Source organism: Myotis davidii, unplaced genomic scaffold (genome assembly GCF_000327345.1).
Source record: "Myotis davidii unplaced genomic scaffold, ASM32734v1 scaffold96, whole genome shotgun sequence".
Lineage (NCBI taxonomy): Eukaryota > Metazoa > Chordata > Mammalia > Chiroptera > Vespertilionidae > Myotis > Myotis davidii.
This window is the reverse complement of record NW_006289416.1, coordinates 6071983-6093815: the sequence shown is the minus strand read 5'-3', so window position 1 is coordinate 6093815 and position 21833 is coordinate 6071983. Positions and strand designations below refer to the sequence as shown.

The 21833-nt window shown below is 42.4% G+C and overlaps 1 long non-coding RNA gene across 1 annotated transcript; it reads left to right on the top strand.

Annotated features, from left to right (window-relative positions):
* Positions 1 to 675: 675 nt before the first annotated feature.
* On the top strand, positions 676 to 20784 carry LOC107182811. Its single transcript, XR_001513552.1, has 2 exons — positions 676 to 944; positions 20526 to 20784. It is a non-coding gene; the product is annotated as an uncharacterized LOC107182811 (long non-coding RNA).
* The last annotated feature ends 1049 nt before the right edge of the window (positions 20785 to 21833 follow it).

Here is a 21833-nt window from a genome sequence, read left to right as displayed (position 1 = left end):
GGACGCTGCTGGCTGCCACGCTGTCTCCCTCCGACCGTCTGGGCTCAGAGGTCTGGCAAACTTTCCTGCCCAAATCCCTGTTTTTTTTTTTCCTTTCCAGGGGAGTTCTGCCCTTCCCGGCTGCAAACTGACTCACCAGCTGAGCAATTTCACCGATTCGGGGTGGGTGTTATTAGTTTCAGCTGCTCACTCCATTTGCTCCGGGACACGACCTGGGACGCGTCTGCCTATATCGCCGCCATCTTCTTTCCTCTGTCCTGGGACTTTCAATGCCTATCCACATCCCTGGGGTGCTGCTGGTCAGTTGAGCCGGAGGTGCCAGGCCAATCAGTTTGCTGCCAACACCACGCCAATGGACAGCGTTATGGGTAAGCAGAGCAGGTGAACTGAGTAGCACAGGGTAGTTTTTTGGTTCAACATATCTTCCTCCTGGCGATGTGGTGTGATGGAAAAAGCATACCTTTGGCTTTTGAAGAGGATGGATCCGTTCTTACTACTTACTAATAATATGATCTTGTGGAAATTATTGTTATTATTATGTTTATGCTTATTTTGAGTCCGTTATTTCATTTAATCTTCACAACAAACATAGGAGACAGTTGCTATTAATATCCCCATTTTTATAGTTGAAGAAACGGAGGCACTGATAAGTACATGTGTGTCTTTTATGGACCAGGTGGGGACACACAGAAGCATTTTGCCCAAGGAACCTACGAGTGCCTCCTGCCACCGAGCAAGGAGATCTCACAGGAAAGAGGGTGGAGGAGCACGGTCAGATGAGGAGGCCGTGAGGAGGCTGTTAGCAACCTCCAGAGGAGAGAAATTGACCTAACCATGGTTCTGAAGGAGAAGAGGGATCACAAAGGAGACAGCAGCAATGCCCCATGAAGAAAAGGAACAGTCGTAACACCAGACACAGAGAGCGCCGGCACCAGGCAATGCTGGTCCGTGTCAGGTACAATCTTTTCTGCTGCTTTCCCAACAGAGTAATGGTAACCTTACCTGCTGCCTTACTCCACTCTGGGGAGGGCTGAAACCATGAGTGAGTGGCAGGGGGACAAGGAGCAAGTGGAGGCACCTGGAGAAGGTGACAGTGACCCCTTTTCCCAGGGCAGGCTTCCTGCCTGAAGCAGCCCAGCTGGGGAACGAGAGAAGCATTAAGTTTACGTAAGACTGGGTTTTGCTTTTGACTGTTGTATGGGACCGGATATTTAAATTATTGAAATGAGTTGGTTTTGTGGATAAAAGTGAGAGCATGACTTTCATTCTGATATTTTTGTTATCTCTCACCTACTGGCAGAAGAGACCCTGGGTTTTCGAGGCACAGAGGCCTTTTGCTCTTCCTTTTCTTCTAGCTGTTCGTGTGGTTTGAGAGAGATACGTTCTCATGCTCCTGGCTGCTGGTTTTGCAGTTCTGAGACTGGTCATGATGTCAAGTATCAGAGACAGCAATTTTCTCAGGATTAGAAAAATACCCTCAAACAAAATCTGAGGAAATAAGGCCTGTAGGTTTTACTGCGCTCTCCCATCCCACCCGATATTAGAGGCTATAACATAAAGTGAAGGGGGACACAGCACTTTATCAAATACATCACAATGGAAATCCAAGCATTAAAGAGACATGCCCTGAAAACATTTTAGGTAAATAAATTCCTCAGTTTAACCACAGAAGCTTCTGTCTTTATAGGTCTTAGGATTCCTCACGGCCTCCTCATCTGACCGTGCTCCTCCACCCTGGTTCCTGTGAGATCTCCTTGCTAAAAGCTCTTTAGATTTGGGTGTAGGGATTCCGAGTTGGGTTTGTTCTCAGCACATGATTTCTCTGAAAGGCCCAAGTATGGCATTACTTCACCCGACAGTCCCCACAGGGTCTGAGCAACGTTCTTGAAAACATTAGGATGATCTCACCCAGTTGGAAGAAGGGTCGCATAATAAAATAATGGTACTTCTCTCTCTCAGGCCACTGCACACTGTTAAAACATACTGCTTCTTGCCCTTTTGGCTAAGATCCCATGGAGAACAACTGAAATATTAGCTTCATGTCAGCTTTATCACCCTTGAGGCTATAATTTCTGACAGCTGTAAGAGATCTTGTTCTTTTGGGGGCCCAGATTAGCCCCTGTGTGATAGCTGGGTTTGTCCAAAAAGTCTGGATTGTAGACTGCCCAGCCCAGTAATCCATGTCATGCTGGAGTCCTCACCGTGCTGTTGGCGGGTCTCCCCTGGCTGGGGTCGTCCTGCCTGGGCATGAATACCACCAGCGAAGGTAGGAAACTCAGCGGCAGCTGATCCCATCTTTGCCTTATTATCTGACTGACCGAAAAATGTTTTTTCTCCTGTTGAGCTGAAATCTGCCTCCCTAAAACAAGCTCATTAATTTCACTTCTTCCCCCATGGGTCCATGCACAGTAAGTCGAATCACTTTTTAACTATTTGAAGATAGCTACTTAGCTACTGTTTGTTCCCTAAGTCTTGTCTTTAAGCTAAATGACCTAGTCCCTTGAATACATTCTCTTGGAATTTCTATTCAGGCTCTCATACCGAGCACATCCCAAACATGCTTTAGTATGTGTACCCAGAGTTAAATTCGGTACAGAGTTACCACTTTCTCAGTCTCAACATTAATTATTTATGAAAGCAACAAAAAGTGCCATTAATCTTTTTTGGAATCATATCATACTTTTGACACAGATTGAGTTTATTATTAATTAAAAATTCTGTTTCTAACAGACTTACTGCAACTAAACTTGCATAGTTAATTTTTGAACCCATGTATAGGATTTTGTATTTATTCATTCTAAATTCTATTTCTTAAATTTGGTCCATTGTTCTAGCCTCTCATGCTCTTTCTGAATCTTGAATTTTAATATTTTCTGTCCTTTCTGGATTGTTATTGTCAGCAAATTTGAGCATACTTTTCATGTTTGCATCTTACTCATTGGTATTAGAAGGGCAGAGCAAAGGACAGAGGGAAAGTAAAAATGGAAATTATAGTCCAATAATGGAAGAATCTTACAATTTACTCTGATAATAATGAGTGCTAGGTCTAAGCAGTAGAACAAGCCCTTGTGTAGTGAATCTGGTGTTGTGGGAGAGATTGTCACAGTAATTTATATACCTTATGCTATGTCCTCTTAATTTTAAAAACTGTAAGAAATTAATGGAAGCCTTTAAAGCATAAGGAAAAAACACGCATTGGTGTATGAAATTTAAGAAAAGATAGCCTGTGATTTTATTTCAAGCTCTGGTCACTTACCAAAACCTCAACTGTTATTTTATTTCAAAAATAAAACCAAAACGAAACAAAACCCTCACTGCTCAATACTATAAACTCTTCAAACTTGAGTTTCTAGATCATCTGGCTCAGTTAATTGGTGACTAAAGATGTGGTTTTGTATAAACAACCCCATATGTAGACTTTCAACCCCTCCCCTTAAAACTAATTTTCATAATTCTTAATAGTGACAGCAACATGTATGTGAGAGATAGAAAGGAACTCAATTTCAGTTGGTACATTCTGACTGAATCAAGAGAATGGGTGGGCTTCAGAAGATATGCTTGAAGGATGAATTGAATTTTCCAATTAGGAATGGGTGCAGCATGACTCTCCATGTTAAAGATTTCCAGGTAAGTACAGGAGAAAATAACTGAATAAGCTGAATTCCATAAGGAAGTAATAATTCCTTTTCTGATTAATGACTGTCTGTGGGCAACACTGCCAGGACAGACAAATTGCTGCACTACATTCCAACTTCTAAAAAACCCCTTTCATCAGTTGGATGCTTAAACCTCCTTTAGTTTAGTCTAATTAATGCGATGCATGCCTGTATGAATGATCAGTAATGAGATCACCGTCCTTTATTTTCCTTTTGTTTATGCAGTGTCATAGCTACATTTTTGGCAATGTTTTATGATGTTATGTCCTGGGCAACTGTAATCAAATTCCTAGTGAAACTGTTGTGGGTTGTTTATAAAATAATTTTGGAGTCTCATTTGCTTTAACTTCTCATCTTCCTCTGCTACACACACACACACACACACACACACACACACACACCATCTATCTCTCACATAATCACAAATAGCTTTTTCTAGCACAAATACTGTAACTATAATTTATTTGCAGCTGAACATTGTATTTGTGAAGCAGCATCTATCCTTGAAGATGCTTTACTTTTAGGGCTTGGGATTATCGGTGAAACATATAGATGGGTCAAAGTCATCCCCACCCCTAAACATACTCCCTAATTTAACCACAGTGAATTCCTTGCATATCTCCACATGTGTTATAATATAACCTCTTCCAAAGCTTTGCATGTGCTCTTCCCTTTGACTGGAATGTCTCCTTTCTCTGACTCAGTAATTCTTCCCCGTCAGAATGAGGCTGAGTGCTTTCCAGGAAGTTGTCCCTGATTTCTAGTACTAATTCAAATGCCCTTGTGCTTATCTTTTACACATCAGGTAGCACACTGTACATAAATGTTAATTTTCTTCTATGGCTTTTATTAACATTGTGTACCTATAGATTATGGCATATATATTTGATGCTACCACAGTTTGAGACATAATGCTAAACAAATATAATATTCTTTTAAAATATATACTAGGGCCCAGTGCACGAATTCATGCACTTTGAAAGGAACTGTGGGCTGTGAGGCCACAGTGGGCACAGGGGTGGGCGGGTCACTGTCATCAGGGCGGGCCTCTGGTGGTTACTGAAAATTCTTTGTTCCCACACGCAGAAGTCCTGTCCGGCACTTGCATCCGCTGCCGGTGCCAGCTGCGGGGCCCAATCACTCTGCGCTGTCAGTGGGTGGGAGTGGTGGCTGCGGGCCCCGATCGAACCTGAGAGTTTCTCGGAGGTGGAGAAGCCCTGAGGGGTGATTGGGGCGGCAGCTGCTGCTTGCACCTGCTGATAGCGCTGAGCGATCAGGGCTGGTGCTGGGTGCCTATAGATTATGGCATATATATTTGATGCTACCACAGTTTGAGACATAATGCTAAACAAATATAATATTCTTTTAAAATATATACTAGGGCCCAGTGCACGAATTCATGCACTTTGAAAGGAACTGTGGGCTGTGAGGCCACAGTGGGCACAGGGGTGGGTCTTGGCCCACCCTTGGAGCCCCCACCCAGCTCCTCCCACTGCGGTCACCCTCCCCCGCCATCCCCTGTCTGCCAGCAGCCCCACTCCCGCCACCATAATTCCCATGTGTTGACTGCAACGGCAGCACTAGCCCCGCTCTATCACCCCTCAGGAGCAGGGGGAGGTGGAGAAGCCCTGAGGGGTGATTGGGGCGGCAGCTGCTGCTTGCACCTGCTGATAGCGCTGAGCGATCAGGGCTGGTGCTGGGTGTTGGCAGTGGGTGCGAGTGGCAGCTCCAGCGCTGGCAGCGGGTGTGAGCACTGGGTGGGAACGCGGTGCTCAGGAGCAAAGAATTTTCAGTAACCACCAAAGGCTCACCCCAATGACAGCGACCAGCACCCTGCCTTGGTCTGGCGCCCCCGCTTACCTGATCCACCATCCCGTTGCAGCTGACGCCTGCCATATTCCGTGCTCTGCCACCTGCTGCCTATGCCCACCATGTTCTGCACGTGCCCTCTGGTGGTCAGTGCATGTCATAGCGACCAGTTGTCCAGTTGTTCTGGCATTTGGTCTATTTGCATATTAGCATCTTATTATATAGGATATTTTATTGATTTCAGAGAAGAAGAGAGAGGGAGAGAGAGATAGAAACATCAATGATGAGAGAGAATCATTGATTGGTTGCCTCCTACAGGCCCCACACTGGGGATTGAGCCTGCAACCTGGGCATATGCCCAGACCGGGAATTGAACTGTGACCTCCTGGCTAAACCACTGAGCCATGGTGGCTGTGCCATATAACATTCTGTTTTAAAGTAGGAAGACTTTCTTATTGTCCAGAGTAGAATAGGTGCTTGCACTATATATTCTCATAGAACACTGCACTTTTCCTTTGCAGAACTTATCATATTTGTAACTGGGTATTTACTTGTGTAATTGTTCTGTGTCTGCTCCTCCTCTCATAACTCCTTGAGGGAAGGACCACATCTTTTTTCTTTTATTTGTTTTAATAAAAAGAAATTCAATTACAATTGACATTCAATATTATATTAGTTTTAGATGTACAGGATAGTGGCTAGACCAGCCGTGGGCAAACTACGGCCCGCGGGCCAGATCCGGCCCGCTTGAAATGAATAAAACTAAAAAAAAAAAAGACCGTACCCTTTTATGTAATGATGTTTACTTTGAATTTATATTAGTTCACACAAACACTCCATCCATGCTTTTGTTCCGGCCCTCAAGTCCAGTTTAAGAACCCATTGTGGCCCTCGAGTCAAAAAGTTTGCCCACCCCTGGGCTAGACATTTATATAACTTACAAGGTGATCCCCCAACATTGTTTTTTTCTTATCACCCTATTCTTGTTCCTGGCACAATGCCCAGGACATTTCCTTAGTAAGTACTGGCTAAGTGAATGACCAACTAAATTAATGGATCCTTGTGAGAAAAATTGATGAGGAAACTGGTGCCCTTAGGTTTTAGTTTAATGTCAGGGGCTGCAATGGTGTGGTTCCTAGGGAAATAGTAAGCATATAGGGGGCTTATTGAAAACTAACTGTACTACTAAAGGAGAGAGTGGGAAGAGGCAGCAGGGGTGAGCATGGAGCCAGGAAGGACTGGGACCTGCTGAAAGGAGAGAGGTATGAGGAGAGGGTTTGTGCCCCGAGGTTGTGTAGATGGGCTACTGTGATGAAGGCCACAGGAAAGTAGGAGGCAGGCAGGATGGAGGTGATTCTGGTTTACCTAACCTTGGGGCTTGAAGGAGGACTTTGGCTTAAAAATTTTTTTGTGGTCTTAACAACTCCCTTTTCCAAAGGCAGCAGGGCTCTGTAGAAATAATTTTGACTTTGTTATCAGACAAAACTGGCTGCAAAATGCAGCTACAACACTTAACCAGCTGTCTGACATTTCTGAGCTTCGGTTTTCTCATTTGTAAGACGAGGACAATCATTTACCTTGAAGAATTGTGTACAGTGAAATGAGATAAAGTTCATAATGCATCTAACTCAGTCCCTGGCTGAGAGCAATTACTGAGCAAATGGTAGAAGTTGTTAATATTAACCAGACTTAACCTTTATGGAACTTTTGAATGGTTCTGTTCTTGGCCCCAAATTGTTCAGTATTTTTAATCAATGGGTGGAAGCAGTCTTATCAAATTTAAAGAATACACAAAACTGTGAAAAATAGCTAATATGTTGGCTATCAGGCTAAGGAGCCATAGACATCTCAGCAACTGAGAGGGATGGGCAGAAACCAACATGATAAAATTAATGGGGACAGATTCAGATTCTTGCTTTTGTGTTTAAAGAATTAGCTGAAACCAGAACAAGGGAGACCTCGCTTAATAGTTTATAAGAGAAAAGCCCAAGGGTTTTAGCTGACTGTCAGCTTAACATTAGCCAACTGGGTGAAGGCTGCCAAAAAGCTCATGTGATCTGAGTCCTCGTGATGGAAATAGAGCATCCAGAAGAAACGGGGTAATTGTCCAAGTGTCCTTGTGCTGGGAGGACATTAAGGGAATGTGCTCAGTTCTTGGCCTGTGCTTTAAGAGAGATAGATCCAGAGGAAGGTTAACAAGAGGGTCAAAGTTCTGGAAACCATGTCATATGAGCAATGGTCAAAGGAACTGGGATGTTTAGTCTGGTAAAGAGGAGATTGAAGTGGTGCAGCATTGGGGGTGGAGAGTGGGTGGCATGGAGCATGCTGCAGCCTTCAGATGTTTGAAGGTTTTTATTTGGACAAGGAATATACTTGCTCTGCAGTGTTTCAAAGGATGGAAGAAATATTACAATTGGAAATTGGAAGGAAGGAAAATTTTGCTCAACATATGTCAAAGTCTACTTATTGTAGCTGACATTGATCAATCCTCGCTGTATGCAAGGCACTCTGTTAAGCTCTTCTTATATATGACTCTTCTTATATATTACTCCCTTAATCCTTACATCAACTCTGCAAGGTAGGGATTATTATCCTCACTTTATAGATAAGAAAACAGAGACATAGAATGAAGAATTGATTTGCCACAGCTATGCAACAGGTTAGATGATGAAGCTGGAACTCTAACTCGGGTCCCTCATGACCAGAAAGCCTGTGGTTTTTAGCCCTCTGGCGTATTTCACCTAGAGTTTCCTGGGACACAGGACTTTCAGTGCTAAAACATGGACAGTCCTGGGCATATTAGATCTGTTGGCCATTCTAATTTCATAGGGTGTTTCCCTGCACCCTCGGGTTGAAGGAGATGTTTGCTTCCTAGAAAGCTAAGGTTATAGCTCAGTGCCTAGTTTCAGCCCAAATTTCAAAGGCACTTTGAGAAAATGTTCACTGTTCAGATATGGAAATGGTCTGCCTGAAGTGGCAATGACATCCTGGATGTAATCAAAGAGGCTGGGATGCCACTTGTCAGAGCTGTGGAGGACGAGAATTCTCTATCAGGCTTGTTGTCAATAAAAACCATTTCCACAATCCCTTCCACTGCTGTCATTCCATGATTCAGACAGAGTGCTCCTTGCTTGGACCCTGATGTAATTCCCCAGGCTCTTTATCCAGAACTGAGAGCACACATGTAGGGCTGGTCCGAGATGGTGTTTCAAGAAGGCTGGGACATGGACTCTGTCTCTCTTCCTGTGGTCATCGCCTCCTGCTAAATGTAACCAAAAGCCTGAGTATAAATGTTCTCAGATCTTTGCCCTCGGAGCACACATGCTTTGCATTTTCAACCCCAAGCTCTTCCAAGAAGATCCAGACACCAATTCATTATGTATAGGTCATTGATGTGTTTATTCACTTAAAAATCATTTCAAAGGGGAAACAAAACAGGTCTCAGACCATCCTTTGGAAAGCACTCATCAGTGAAATTTTATTTCTTCGGTAGTCTTTAAAGGCCTCATGGTTGAGTGTCTGGGAGCCCATTATTATTCTGAAAAGGAATTTAAACTGTTCTGGACCCTTGAAATTAGTCCTGTGGGTGTCTGTGTAGTGTTGCCTTGGAAAAGTCTTCTTTTTTTTTGTTCCCTGCACTGGAGTAAAACTGGCATAGAAAAAGCAAAGTGGCCGTCATAACACATTTGTCCCCCACACATGAGGACATCCTTAGTGACCCTCTGCTTCCTTACCTACAGAACCAATGGAGCAGTGAATTTGCATCTTCCATGGGTAAACCTTTGTCTCTCAGAGCGTTTCTCTTGTCAGCTAAAGGAGATGTCCTCTTGTCCCAGACAATTTTGTGTGGGATGCAGGCCAACACGGGTGGCAAAGACAGGGAATTCTCAGTAAAGAAAAGCGAACACAAAGTAGAAATTTCCAAAGAAAATATGGTAACCTACAGAAGTCCACACTTTATCCCCTGTATATCCTTATTCTATGTATAACTTCTCTATGAGGGCCCAAGCAAGAAACAATAGTCATTTTTTATTTAAGTCTAACACTGCTCATTTCTATTTTCCTATATGCTCTACTACTTTTGTTTTCCTCACTAACAGCCACTCTCATTGAAGACCCATGTAGAGTCAAGCACTGTACTAAGTGTATTACATTATTATCTTATTTACTCCTCAAATGACTCTCTGAGATAGGCAAGGTTGCCCCCCCCCCCCCTTTATCAATGAGGAAAGCGAGCCTCAGAAAGGCTAAACATCTTGTCTGAAGATACATAGCTAGTATGTGGAAAAGCTGGGATGTGAGCCAGTTCTACCCAAAGCCTGTTTCCTTTTCATAATGCTTCAATCTAACCCGAATCTGATCTATCCAAAGCCTACCTGAAATAGGAAATAGTTTTTACACAATGTGCTTTCACTGAGATTCTCTAATTCTTAAACCTCAGAGAAACTTTCATATCAGAGCCTAGACCCTGCTGCCTAAAGGCCTTCACTGGGCGTGTGGTCTCCTAAACATCACTGTGCTTCTCTTAAGGACATATCTGTTTTTTTTCTCTGAGTTCTTTCCTCACGCTCTTCTCACTGAACTTTCTCACCCCAATATATAAATATAATTACTTAATGTAAAGAATATATTTTAACACCAAACCTCTCTGAGATATTCTTTTGTCCCTGTTGACATACTTTTGTTAAATCTTAGTTTCTAAGCTCTTTTTTAAAAAAAATATTTTTATTGATTTCAGAGAGGAAGAGTGAGGGAGCGAGAGAGATAGAAACATCAATGATGAGAATCATTGATTGGCTGTCTCCTGTACAACCCACACTGGGGATTGAGCCCACAACCTGGGCATGTGCCTCGACTGGGAATTGAACCCTGATCTCCTGGTTCACAGGTCGATGCTCAACCACTGAACCACACCAGCTGGGCAGTTTCTAAGCTCTTAGAGAACCAAATCTCTCCACAAGTAAGAGAAGGCACAGATTGACAGTGCTTTCAGTGTGGCCTCAGCAAGCTGGTAAGCATAAGAATTTTCTACTCCTTTTGGTTAATTGAGTGTAATTCTTGTCTATGGGGCAGTCAGTCTGACCTGTCCTATTTGTCTACAGCACCAATTGTGTGGTTGTCTGTCCTATGGATGGATTGGGTGATGGCTATGGAAATGGGTACGGGTAAGACATCCAGAAGGTGTTGATAGGTGTTTTGTGTGGCAGGTGCAGGAGCTGGACTTTCCCCTAATGTTCCCAATTGACTTCTCAGTATGTGGGTTTAAAAAGGCTTATTCAGCCCTAACTGGTTTGGCTCAGTGGACAGAGAGTCGGCCTGCGGACTAAAGGAAGGGTCCCAGTTTGATTCCGGTCAAGGGCATGTACCTTGGTTGTGGGCACATCCCCAGGAGGGGGTGTGCAGGAGGCAGCTGATCAACGTTTCTCTCTCATCATCGATGTTTCTAACTCTCTATCCCGCTCCCTTCCTCTCTGAAATCAATACAGATATATTAAAAAAAAGCCTTATTCATTGGCACCGTGATCCAAGGTTGAAAGTAGACAAAGTAACACAAACACCAGGCTTTGAGGATACATATGTTCTGTTCTTTCTATTCTTTGTTTCTCTACCCTCTTTTTTTCCATGGATGGTGCACTGACAGGAAGCATAAAAACATTTTCTGAAATGGTCAGAACATTAGTCCAATTCATTTCTGATCACCTACCTAAAGTGTGTGCTAACTGACCTCTTTTGAGTGTATTAATAAATATTTCCAAGTAAACAAGTCCTGGAAATAGAGGAATAGGATGAAACTTCAGAAGAAATATCGGAATATGTGAAATCTTAGTCTTTGGAAGTTAGTATTGCTTCAGATACAACATTCTTACTTAAGTGACACACTGAAATCCTAAGCCTTCTTCCCAGGGAGCAGGCTGGGAGAACATTCCTTGATGCAATAGATATGGAGTTGCTGAACTGTGGCCTGACTTTTGGGAAATAAGTGATGTGTTAAATAGCTGGGACTCTAGGGATGGGGATGGATTGGACCAGCTGTGGACCAAGACTTGTTCAAGTCTCCTTGTTCTGGGAGACTCAGTTTCTCAGCATGAGCAACATGGAAGACAGTAGTTTTCTACAATTACTATCTACAATTAATTTTCTATAACTAATTTCCATTTTTATAACCTGCTATATTTGTCATACTATTTGAAACTTTTTATTATTTTCACTTGTTTTAAGTGTTTTCATAATTGTTGGTTGAAGCATTTTTATAACAGATGCTTTAAAATTCTTATCAGATAATTCCAACATCTGTATCATCTCATTGTTGGTCTCTGTTGATTGTCTTTGCTTATTCAACTAGAGATTTTCCTGGTTCTTGGTATGAAGAGTGATTTTCATTTCTATACTGGACATTTTAGGTCTTGTGTTATGAGGCTCTGGATCTATTTAAATATTCTGTCTAAGCAGGCCTTCTCCGATTCCACACTGGCTGGGAAGGGGGTCCTGCCTCGTCACAGACAAGTGGGGGTGGAAGTCCAGTTCCCCACTCACTTCTGTTGACACTATGGAGGGGAAGGGACTCTGGTATTTCTGGAGGTGGGTGCTGTCAGGCTTCCCCTTAGGCCTTTGCTGATATCACCCTGGCTGAAAGGGAGGGAGCTCTTTACTGCTACCTACTGGACATTGAGGGGAGAGGGGACGACCATCTCCAGGAGGTGGTGAAAGTCCTGGCTTCCCATCCAGCCTCCTCTGACACCATGCCAGCAGGTGGCTGGACCATTATGGCTGCCATAATATAATCAAATCTCAGATTTTCTTCCTTTTTTTTTTTTTTTTTTACTAAAAAACTTTTGACATCTGCACAAAAGTAGAGAGAAGAGTATAATGAACTCCATATACCCACCATCCACGCTCAACAATTGTATTTTGTGAGTCCAGTTTTATCTGTCTCCCCCAAACTTTCTTTGCCTGGCTCATATATTTTAGTGAACATTACATATATTATTTTATTTGGTAATATATACTTCATATGGAATTAAAAAACAAACATAATCTCAATTCCATTTTTACTTCTAGCAAATTAATAACAATTCCATAATTTCATTTTATATCAGTCTTCATATATTCATGATTGTGTCAAAAATTTTCTCACAATTGTTTTTTAAAGTTGCAGCTCCCATCTTAAAAACAAACAAACAAACAAACAAACAAACATGTCCTTTTGGTAGTTGCTTCACATTTTCTTACCCCCTCTTTTATCATCACATTCTGTAAAGGAGATGTCTAATCTTAGCTGTCTCTATTCCTTACCTATCATTTTCTTTCCTATCCCTCAACCAAGGATATTATTTTTTCCCATTGATTTTTAGCGAGAGTGGGAAGGAGGGAGGGAGGAGCAGAGAGAGAAAGAGAGAAACATCAATGTGAGAGCGACACATCGATTGGTTGCCTCCCACAGGTGCCCTGATGGGGCCAGGGATTGAACCTGCAACCGTGGTACTGCCCTTGACTGGGAATTGAACCTGAGACCCTTTGGTGCATGGACTGATGCTCTGACCACTTAGCACACTGACCAGGCTCAGTTTCTTTTAAATTCACTTTGATCAGGATTTGTTCCTGTAAGTCCACTGGAACTATTCAAAGTCACCAATGGCCTCCATATGGTCAAATCTAATGGATCATCTTCAATATTCAACTTCCAAGCAACTGAGGAAGCTAATTTTTTTCTCACTTGGAATACTTTCTTCACTTAGCTTCTGGGGCATTATGCTCACCTGGTTTTCCTATTTCACTAGCTACTCCTCCCCTTCTTGATCTTTACCTTTTGGAAAACTCTAGGAAATGCTTCATCTTCTTTTATTCAGTATATGCATATCTTTCTTAGGTGATATTCAAAGTTTATATGTCCATCTCCAACCTTTCCCTGACCTCCAAGCTGTATGTCAAACTAGCTGAATATATGTTTTCTCTTGGATATCAAATAGGCATCTTAAACTTAACATGTTAAAATCAGTACTCCACATAAGACTATGCTTCTCCCTAAATCTGCTTCATTTCAGTTAAAGACACAACAGTAGTGAAAGGGGAGAGAGAGTAATGAGTTAATTTGGCACTTCAAACAAAAGTTGTCAGGAAGGCCTCTTTGAAGAGGTAACATTTGAGCAGAAATCAGAATAATGAGGAGGATCCATTCAGGAGCCAGTTCAGGTTATAAAACAAGGAAGAGAGGGAGTCAGAGAGAGAGAGAGCGGGAGAGAGAGAGAGCGGGAGAGAGAGAGAGAGAGAGAGAGAGAGAGAGAGAGAGAGCGAGAGAGAGAGAGAGCGAGAGAGAGAGAGAGAGAGAGAGAGAGAGAGAGCGAGAGAGAGAGAGAGCGAGAGAGAGAGAGAGAGAGAGAGAGAGAGAGAGCGAGAGAGAGAGAGAGCGAGAGAGAGAGAGAGAGAGAGAGAGAGAGAGAGGGAGACAGAGAGAGAGGGAGACAGAGAGAGAGGAAAAAGAGAAAGAGATATATCTAGGAGTTATTATTTATTTTCTTACCCTCATATCCTTCTATCAACAAATCCTTTTGGCTCCACCTTCATAACAAATCTGGGATCTGACCCGTTCTCATTACTTTCACCACTATTACCTTTTCCCAAGTCACTCTCATTTTTCATGGACTACTGTTATACTTTTCCAAGTGTTCTTCCACTGAAATGTAATCTCTTCAGAACAGGAGACCTGTTTTATTCACTGATGTATCCCCTGCACTTGCAACAAAGCCTGGTGGATACTGATACAGTAAAATATTATGAAATAAGTAAATGATCTCTCTACTTTTACCAGCTAGAGTGATCTTTCAATGAAATTAAGGCACTTCTGCTCAATAAATAGACTCTGATAGTCCTGTATTACATATTAAACTTGAAATCTGACCCTAATCTTACACGAACTGGCCCTTACTTATCGCCCCAACTCATGTCCAACCACCTTTCCATTTGCTTCTTCTACTCTAGCTACACTGGTCCCCTTGATGTCCTATAAGTATGTGAGGCATGCTTCTACTTTATGGCCACACATGGCTGTCCCTCCTGCCTCGGACATTCTTTCCCCAGCTCCTTCTTAGCATTCTAGCTTCTGCCCAAGTGTTTCCTCTTCAGAGCAGCCTCCCCTGACAGCCTTACGTTAGAGTGACAACTTAACTCATTGCATTATTCCCTTTCACTATGATTATTTTTCTTCATAGTCCTTATCATCAAAGGACATTTATTAGCTTAACTCTTTATTGTCTATTAGAGGCCCGGTGCATGAAAATTCATGCACTGGAGGGGGAGTCCCTCAACTTGGCCTGCCCCCTCTCACAGTCCGGGAGCCCTCAGGGGCGGGAGGCAACCCAGCGATCAGGGAAAGGCGATGCATCCATCACACCTCTGCTGCTGCCACTGCCGGCAGCGCAAGCCTCGGCCGACCCTGGTTATTTGAGCCTCAGGTGGCCCTGGGCAGCTGGGAAGCTGACAGCTGAGGCTTGCCTGTGCCTTGGGCCAGCCCTGGGCGGCTGGGGGGGATGAGGGGACTGGGGAACTCTGGAGGCAGCGTGCCTGCCACCCTGGTAGGGCTGAGGGGACTAGGCGCCGCCATCTTGTGGCTGTGGGTGCCGCCATCTTTGAGGGTGTGTCAGTCAATTAGCATATCCCCTCCTTATTGGCTGTGGGCACCACCATCTTTGAGGGTGGGACAGTCAATTAGCATATTCCATCCTCATTGGTTGTGGGCACCGTAATCTTTGCGACAGCGTGAGGGTCAATTAGCATATTCCCTCTTTATTAGATAAGATTATAATCAGTAGAATATAAGATCCATGAGGCATCCCTTTATGTAACTATAACTCAACCACTATTGTTGAATTAAGAGATTCAATATAGCGATATAGTCTTCTTGCCTTACAGGTGAGGAAATTGAGGACCAGAGAGGTGGAGTTACTTGCCAAAGTCTCTTGTCAAGTTCGTTGCTGAGCAAGGACTCCATTGCTGTCCTCTAGCCTCCAGAACAAGTTTTACTACATGACATTGCCATACGCCCTGAGAATTCTATTAATCCCATTCCCTGCCTGTTGTAAATATAGAGCTTGCTGCGTGTTATTTCACATCTTTAACAATAATGCTGGCACTTCCCAGGATTTCCCAAAGGGGAGAGGAGGAGCAGAACACCTCTGCTGGTTTCTCCTCTGAAATGGAGACTTTACAACACCAGCCGCCGTGCCATTGTTGGACAACAATATGTGTCTCAGAGGCAAGGAAAAGTTCCCACACTCTGTGCTTACCAGACGCCCGGCTGGTGAGCTCTGGTCTCCCCGTTACTCCTGGGTTCCTTGTTTCTTTTTCCTCCCTCTTTGTTATGTCCTCTATTCATGACTGGGGCAAGATGCCATGCTATTCTTTCTCAGTTCTGGATCAGTCTGTTATTAGCTATTCTCCTTGGGTGCCCTATTCATGAAAACCTAACCACCCCCAGTTGCAGTAGGTGAATTCCATGGAAAAGTGCAAGGCACATTTTTCCTGCTTGGTTTGTGCTTTTCCTGTGATTCAGCAATCTGCAGAGGGAGCTCTTCATCATAGTACGCCATCATGGCTTGTGTCTGCGGCTCCAGGGAGGAGAAGTCCAGACCAAACTCTGTGGATGTTTTCAGGGAATGCTAAAGCCAGGTTACAGCAAAGTGAATCTGTTTAGTGGGTTTTCCGGATCAGTCTGTGGTTTTTAAGAGACCAACAGGATAGAAATGCCCTTATGGTAAGAGGAGGTTGGTACAGAAGGTTAAACATGTGATGCTCAAGTCACTTTAGGTTAAAGTGACCTAATTCTCCAGGTGCACCTTCTCGCCCATTCTCCCCACCCTCAGTTCTGTTACTTTTCTAGGATACTCTGATTTCTTCAGATCAGTTTCTCTACTCAATACATAAGGCTCTGAGTAATAGCAACCTGATAAAAATCTGGTGTTTTGTATTTTGCTTTTAGTGAATTGTAGAAGGGAGCTGAGCCCAGGCAGAACATCCTTTCATCTGCAGAGCTTAAGTGCAGGATGTTGGGAGGTGGGACTTCAATTTATTTAACATGTGTTCGATCTTTCTTCATGTGAAGTCATATATTTTTTCCCAGTTCAGAAAATATATATACACAGATGGTGATTAAGAGCACAGAACCTGGGCTTTAGAGGCGGAAAGACCCAATCAACTCCTGCTGCACACCTTGCATGCTTTTTGATCTGGAAGAGGTTATGTCTCCTTTCTGAGTCTTGGTTTCCTTACATGCAAAATAAAGTTACCAATAATATCAACTTCATAGGGTCAGCATGACGGTTAAATAATGATATGGATATAGAGCTATCTAAAATACTCAGTGTAGGTCTGATATATGGTACGCGTTCAATAAGTATTAGCTATAATTATAATTATTAATTCCCAGTAATGGATCGTAGAATCAGAGATAAAACTGGTTACTTTCTAATGTACCTTCTCTCTTTAAAATTTCATTGGTGCTTCCTATCTCTGCCTTATTTCATACCTTCCCCAAAACAAACCTCTTCAGATATCGATCTGGTCATGGTGGCCCTTTGAAGGACATCTCTTCATCGCTTGGTGGTCATATTTCTATATTTTACCCTTGGGTATAAGCTGTTTCTGAGGATGTAGGAAGGGAACAAGTTATTGTGTGGGATTTACTCTCCCCATTCATCCTCAAAAATGCATAAAACTAACCTAAAATGTATGTGATGGTCACTGGGGAGGGAAAAGAAGCATGAAAGAGTAGGGAGAGGAAAAGGAATGTAGAAAGGGCAGTTTACCATTTGGACTGAATTTGGCTCTGTGCAACACATTCCAAGTAATGGTGCTCAGACAAGATAACATTTCACTCATGTAGAAAAAGTTTGGAGGAAGATGGCCCGTGGGTAATATGGCACTTCCTGGTCTTCTGAGACTTTTCGTATTTTCTATCATCCTTGTTATGTGGCTAAGTTCTCTTCATGGTCCATGATGGCTGCTTCAGTCTTCATGTCCAAATCCTTTGGAACATTGATAAAAACATAAGATACAGGATGTTAAATTTGAATTTTAGATAAACAACAAATACTTTTTTAGTATAAGCATGTCCCAAACTGCATACCTCATTTTATTGCACTTTGCTTTATTGTGCTTCACAGATACCGTACTTTTTACAAACTGAAGGCAAAACCCTCCACCACCAAAAAGATTCCAACTCACTTTATTGCAGTAATCACTTTATTGCAATGGTCTGGACCTGAACTCGCAATATGTCTGAGGTGTGTCTATACTAAAGAATTATTTGTTGCTGATCTGAAATTCAAAGTTAACTAGACATCTTGTAGTTTTATTTGCTAAATCTGACAGCCTGACACATTCTAGGCAGAAAGAAGGAAGAAGGGAGGGCAGAAGGTCTCAGGGCTGTTCCTCCCAGTTGAGTAAGCTCCTTATAGAAACTTCACTTATAGCGCACTGGTCACCCTTAGCTGCAAGGGAGAATGAATGGGTGCCTAGAAGAAAACTGATATTCTGTATTTAGGGAAGAAGGAGAGAATGCATATTAGACAACCAGAAGTTTCTAACACTGGTGGAAATTTATTTCAGTGCTTTTATGGCCCCATTGATTTTTAGAGATAGTGGAAGGGAGAAAGGCGGTGTGGGGGTGGGGAGAGAACCATCGATGTGAGAGAGACACATCAATTGGTTGCCTCTCGCACATGCCCTAGCCTGGGCCGGGCTTTGGGCCTGCAACCAGGCTCAATGGAATCTGAGACCCTTTGGTCCCCGGGCCGATGCTCTAACTACTGAGAAAAACAGGCTAGGGCTATTCCAGTGCTTTTGTCGTAGTATTTTTAGCTTTTGAAATTGGGGACATCTTAAAATCTTCCCTACAATCTCCACTTCTTTCCACCAGGCTAGCAATGTTAGAGGCTCCAAAGAGCCCGAGGACATTGTCCATCTTTCCAAATTACTACTTTAGAACCTTTTTGTAAGATACAAATTAATAGTAAATAAAAGTTAAACAACTCTAAGGATTGTTAAGAATGCCCCTAACGTTGGGGAGAGAAAGGACGTATTTTCGATATATGGTTTTGGACTTTGTATAAAATATTGATCCATTCTATATAGTTAGTTCTTCACGGCATTCCCTTAGATAAAATTGTGAAACACAAAGACTGACCTTAGACTAGTTTAAAAGAAACCAACACGCTTCAGTGCAATGAAAAAACAAAAATTGAACTTTCCAATTTACCATACTTCCTATTCTCTTGGCTTTTTAGATAAGTCAATTTTTGCTAAAATATTTTTTTCATAATAAAATTAATTTGTTGTTAAAAAGCAAAGGAACTTTTATGTACCATGTGGGGTGAGGCGCTATTCAATATAGTCAAAGGCAACACTAGTTAGCAAACAAGAAAACAAATAAGCTCATGAAAATGGTATATTTGAGCCCACGGGAAGCTCATGCCTACAAATGTCCAGCTTTATAAAGAACTCTGGCATAGACACAGTGTTGATATAATTTTGGCAGTGAATAATTCAGATGGCAGCTTTGATGTTGGGTTATATCATACATTGGCTAAGACTAGGCAGCAGCAGTGGCCTAAGGGTAACACCATAGCATTCCTCCTCCATAAATGGTAGCCCAGCAACAGAAACACATAAATTGGGCTGGCAGGAGGAGGAGTGTGAGGCTGGGAGACCTGAAAGACAGTGGTGGTGGTGAAGCCAAGCAGATAGAGCACCTAAAATATCACTGGAAGAGGACTAGCCAGAGAATCAAACCAGGTACTTGGCCAGTATCTAGAGGTTTGCTCCAGATCTGTCTGTAGTATGGGGACTAGAACATTTTACACTGTGCATTCAGCCATTCCTGTGGATGGGAAGATGCAGCTAAGAGCACTGTGCTGGTTTCGACAAGGGCCAGGAGGCACAGCATAGTGGTAAGAGCTAGGGTAGGTCTCATCTGCCTGAAACAGTCCTGGGACTTCCAATTTTGACATGGGACTTCCAATGCAAAACTGGGACAGCCCTGGTCACCCTATGAAGAGGGTGTTTGAATTCACAGGTGGATTTTGAGTTTGGTTGGCCTATACAGTGAAAGATCACCAATTATCAGAGTTGAAAGGGACCGCCAGAGGCTAAAATATAGGCAACCTGACCTTCTAGGCAGAAAGAAGGAAGAAGGGAGGGCAGAATGTCTCAGGGCTGTTCCTTCCAGTTGAGTAAGCTCCTTATTAAAACTTCACTTACAGCGCACTGGTCACCAGTGAGCAAAATTTTAAACTCAATTTAAATCTCTCTAGACTACCTCCAACTGGCAGTCTCTTCCAGAACACTCAGAACACTTCTGATTTTTTTTTTTTTTTTTAGCTATTATCCTGCTACTGGACAATTTTTTAGATGGCAGGTTATAAGAAAGTAGTTCTCTTTTATTTTGATCAACCTAGGAATAAAAGTCTCTTGCACACAATTCAGTCTTGAATAACTAAGCATCTACTCATTGTGTTATAATTACTTAAATATCAATGACATAACAGAGATGCACTGGAAAGATGACAAGATTCATAGCCAGAAGTTTTGGGTTGAGACGCTGCTCCATTATGCAGGAATTCTCTGGCCTTGCCACATTAGGAGGCTCAGAGAGATGAGGTGGCCAGTATAGCAAAGCATCGCAACACACTAGAATCCAAAGAATTTAAAGAGGCCCATATCTCAATGACATATCTTTTCAGCTAAAAAATGTGCATATTATTACTTTGCATGTGCAGCCCAGCCTGTAACTTCTCAGTTTACTTTAACTGCAGTCCCATGACTGACACAGATGTTATTGCTCCCCAATTACAGTGTTTTCTGCTTGGAGGCATCTTGTCTTCTGTAATATATCATGAGCCAGAGTCCCAGCGCTAAACATTAGCTAGTAATTTATGATCATACCTCTGAGGCAGAGAGGGCAGCCATAGCTCACTTTGGACTTGGAAAAGCACTCCAGGTTTTCCCTCAGCTTTTTTTCCCCTCTTTTCTTTTTCTGCATTTGCTCATTACTATATCTTTTCAATTTAGGGATGGCCTGGTTCCTGCCATGTAAATCAAAGAAGAGAGGGTCTGATTCAGCCGCCTAGCCCGAGTCACCTGGAACCCATTAGGATACAGCATCATAAACACCTCCATTTTCCCTTCGGAGAGAGACCAGACCCACTGAAGTTAAGCTACCTGCATACGAGTTGAGTGTGATCAGCTGTACTTAATCTTTAAATGTCCAACCCACAGATAACCTTTGGTTTGCTTTGATAACTACGAAATAAATTCTCACTGCATTGGATACCAGCATTCTGATTCCTATTCAAGGCTGTGTTGCACATGTCACGGAATCTTGGACTGGACAGCAGTCCTTGGAGATCTCTGGGGTCAGTTACTGGCTTTTAGGCACTTAATTTCTAAGCCTCCCTCTGCCGACTCTAAATTTTCTCAGGGAATGACATGGCATTTATGCATTACCAAGCTTCAGGTACTCTATGGAGGTGAAACCATTTGGAGGTGGGAGGAAGGGGAGAAAAAGGAAGATCCATCAAAGTCAAAGCTTTACAACACGGTATAACAAAAAGAACACTGGTCTAAGTTTCCAGCATCTTGGGTTTGAATCGAACTCTTTTATTCTCGCCCCCGCCCTGCACCCGCCCAGCTGTGCAATCTTGGGAAAAGGATATTAATAATTTTGGCCTTGTTTATCTCCTCTGTAAAATGAGAAGAATGGTTAGTACTTCTCAAATTTTCCTGGAGATATGAATCACTTGGGGATCATGCAGATTTGTTGTGAAGATTAAGTTAGTTAATATATACAAAGTTGTAAGAAGAATGGCTGGCTCAAAATACTCTATAAATATCAGTTTTATTATTATTTAACATGACTTAATACGAATTTCTTCATGCCATTTATAAATACTTCAGAAATATAACATTATCTAGACTCTGAAATACCCTCTAGTATGACTATACCTACAATAATTTGTTTATCCATTTTATATTTTTGTTTATTATAATGCTGCTTTAAAAAATTTTGTATGTGATCCTTTGCTCATAGACATTGATTTCCTACAGGTAGTTGAAAGCAACTCTAGTAGGTTTCACTAAGGTCCAAACTACAAATCATTGTTAGTGATAACATTAACTTTAATTTCATTTCAACTTAACAGACATGTACGGCACACCCCGTTGTGGGTCAGGCACTGTGCTGGGTACAGACTGATAAACAAGACAGGCATGAACTCTTTTCTCAGGGATCTTATAATCTAGCAGTAAAATCAAATGTTAAGAATATAATTACAACAAAGTGTGATGAGTGTTACACCAGGACGGTACAGAGAGCACATA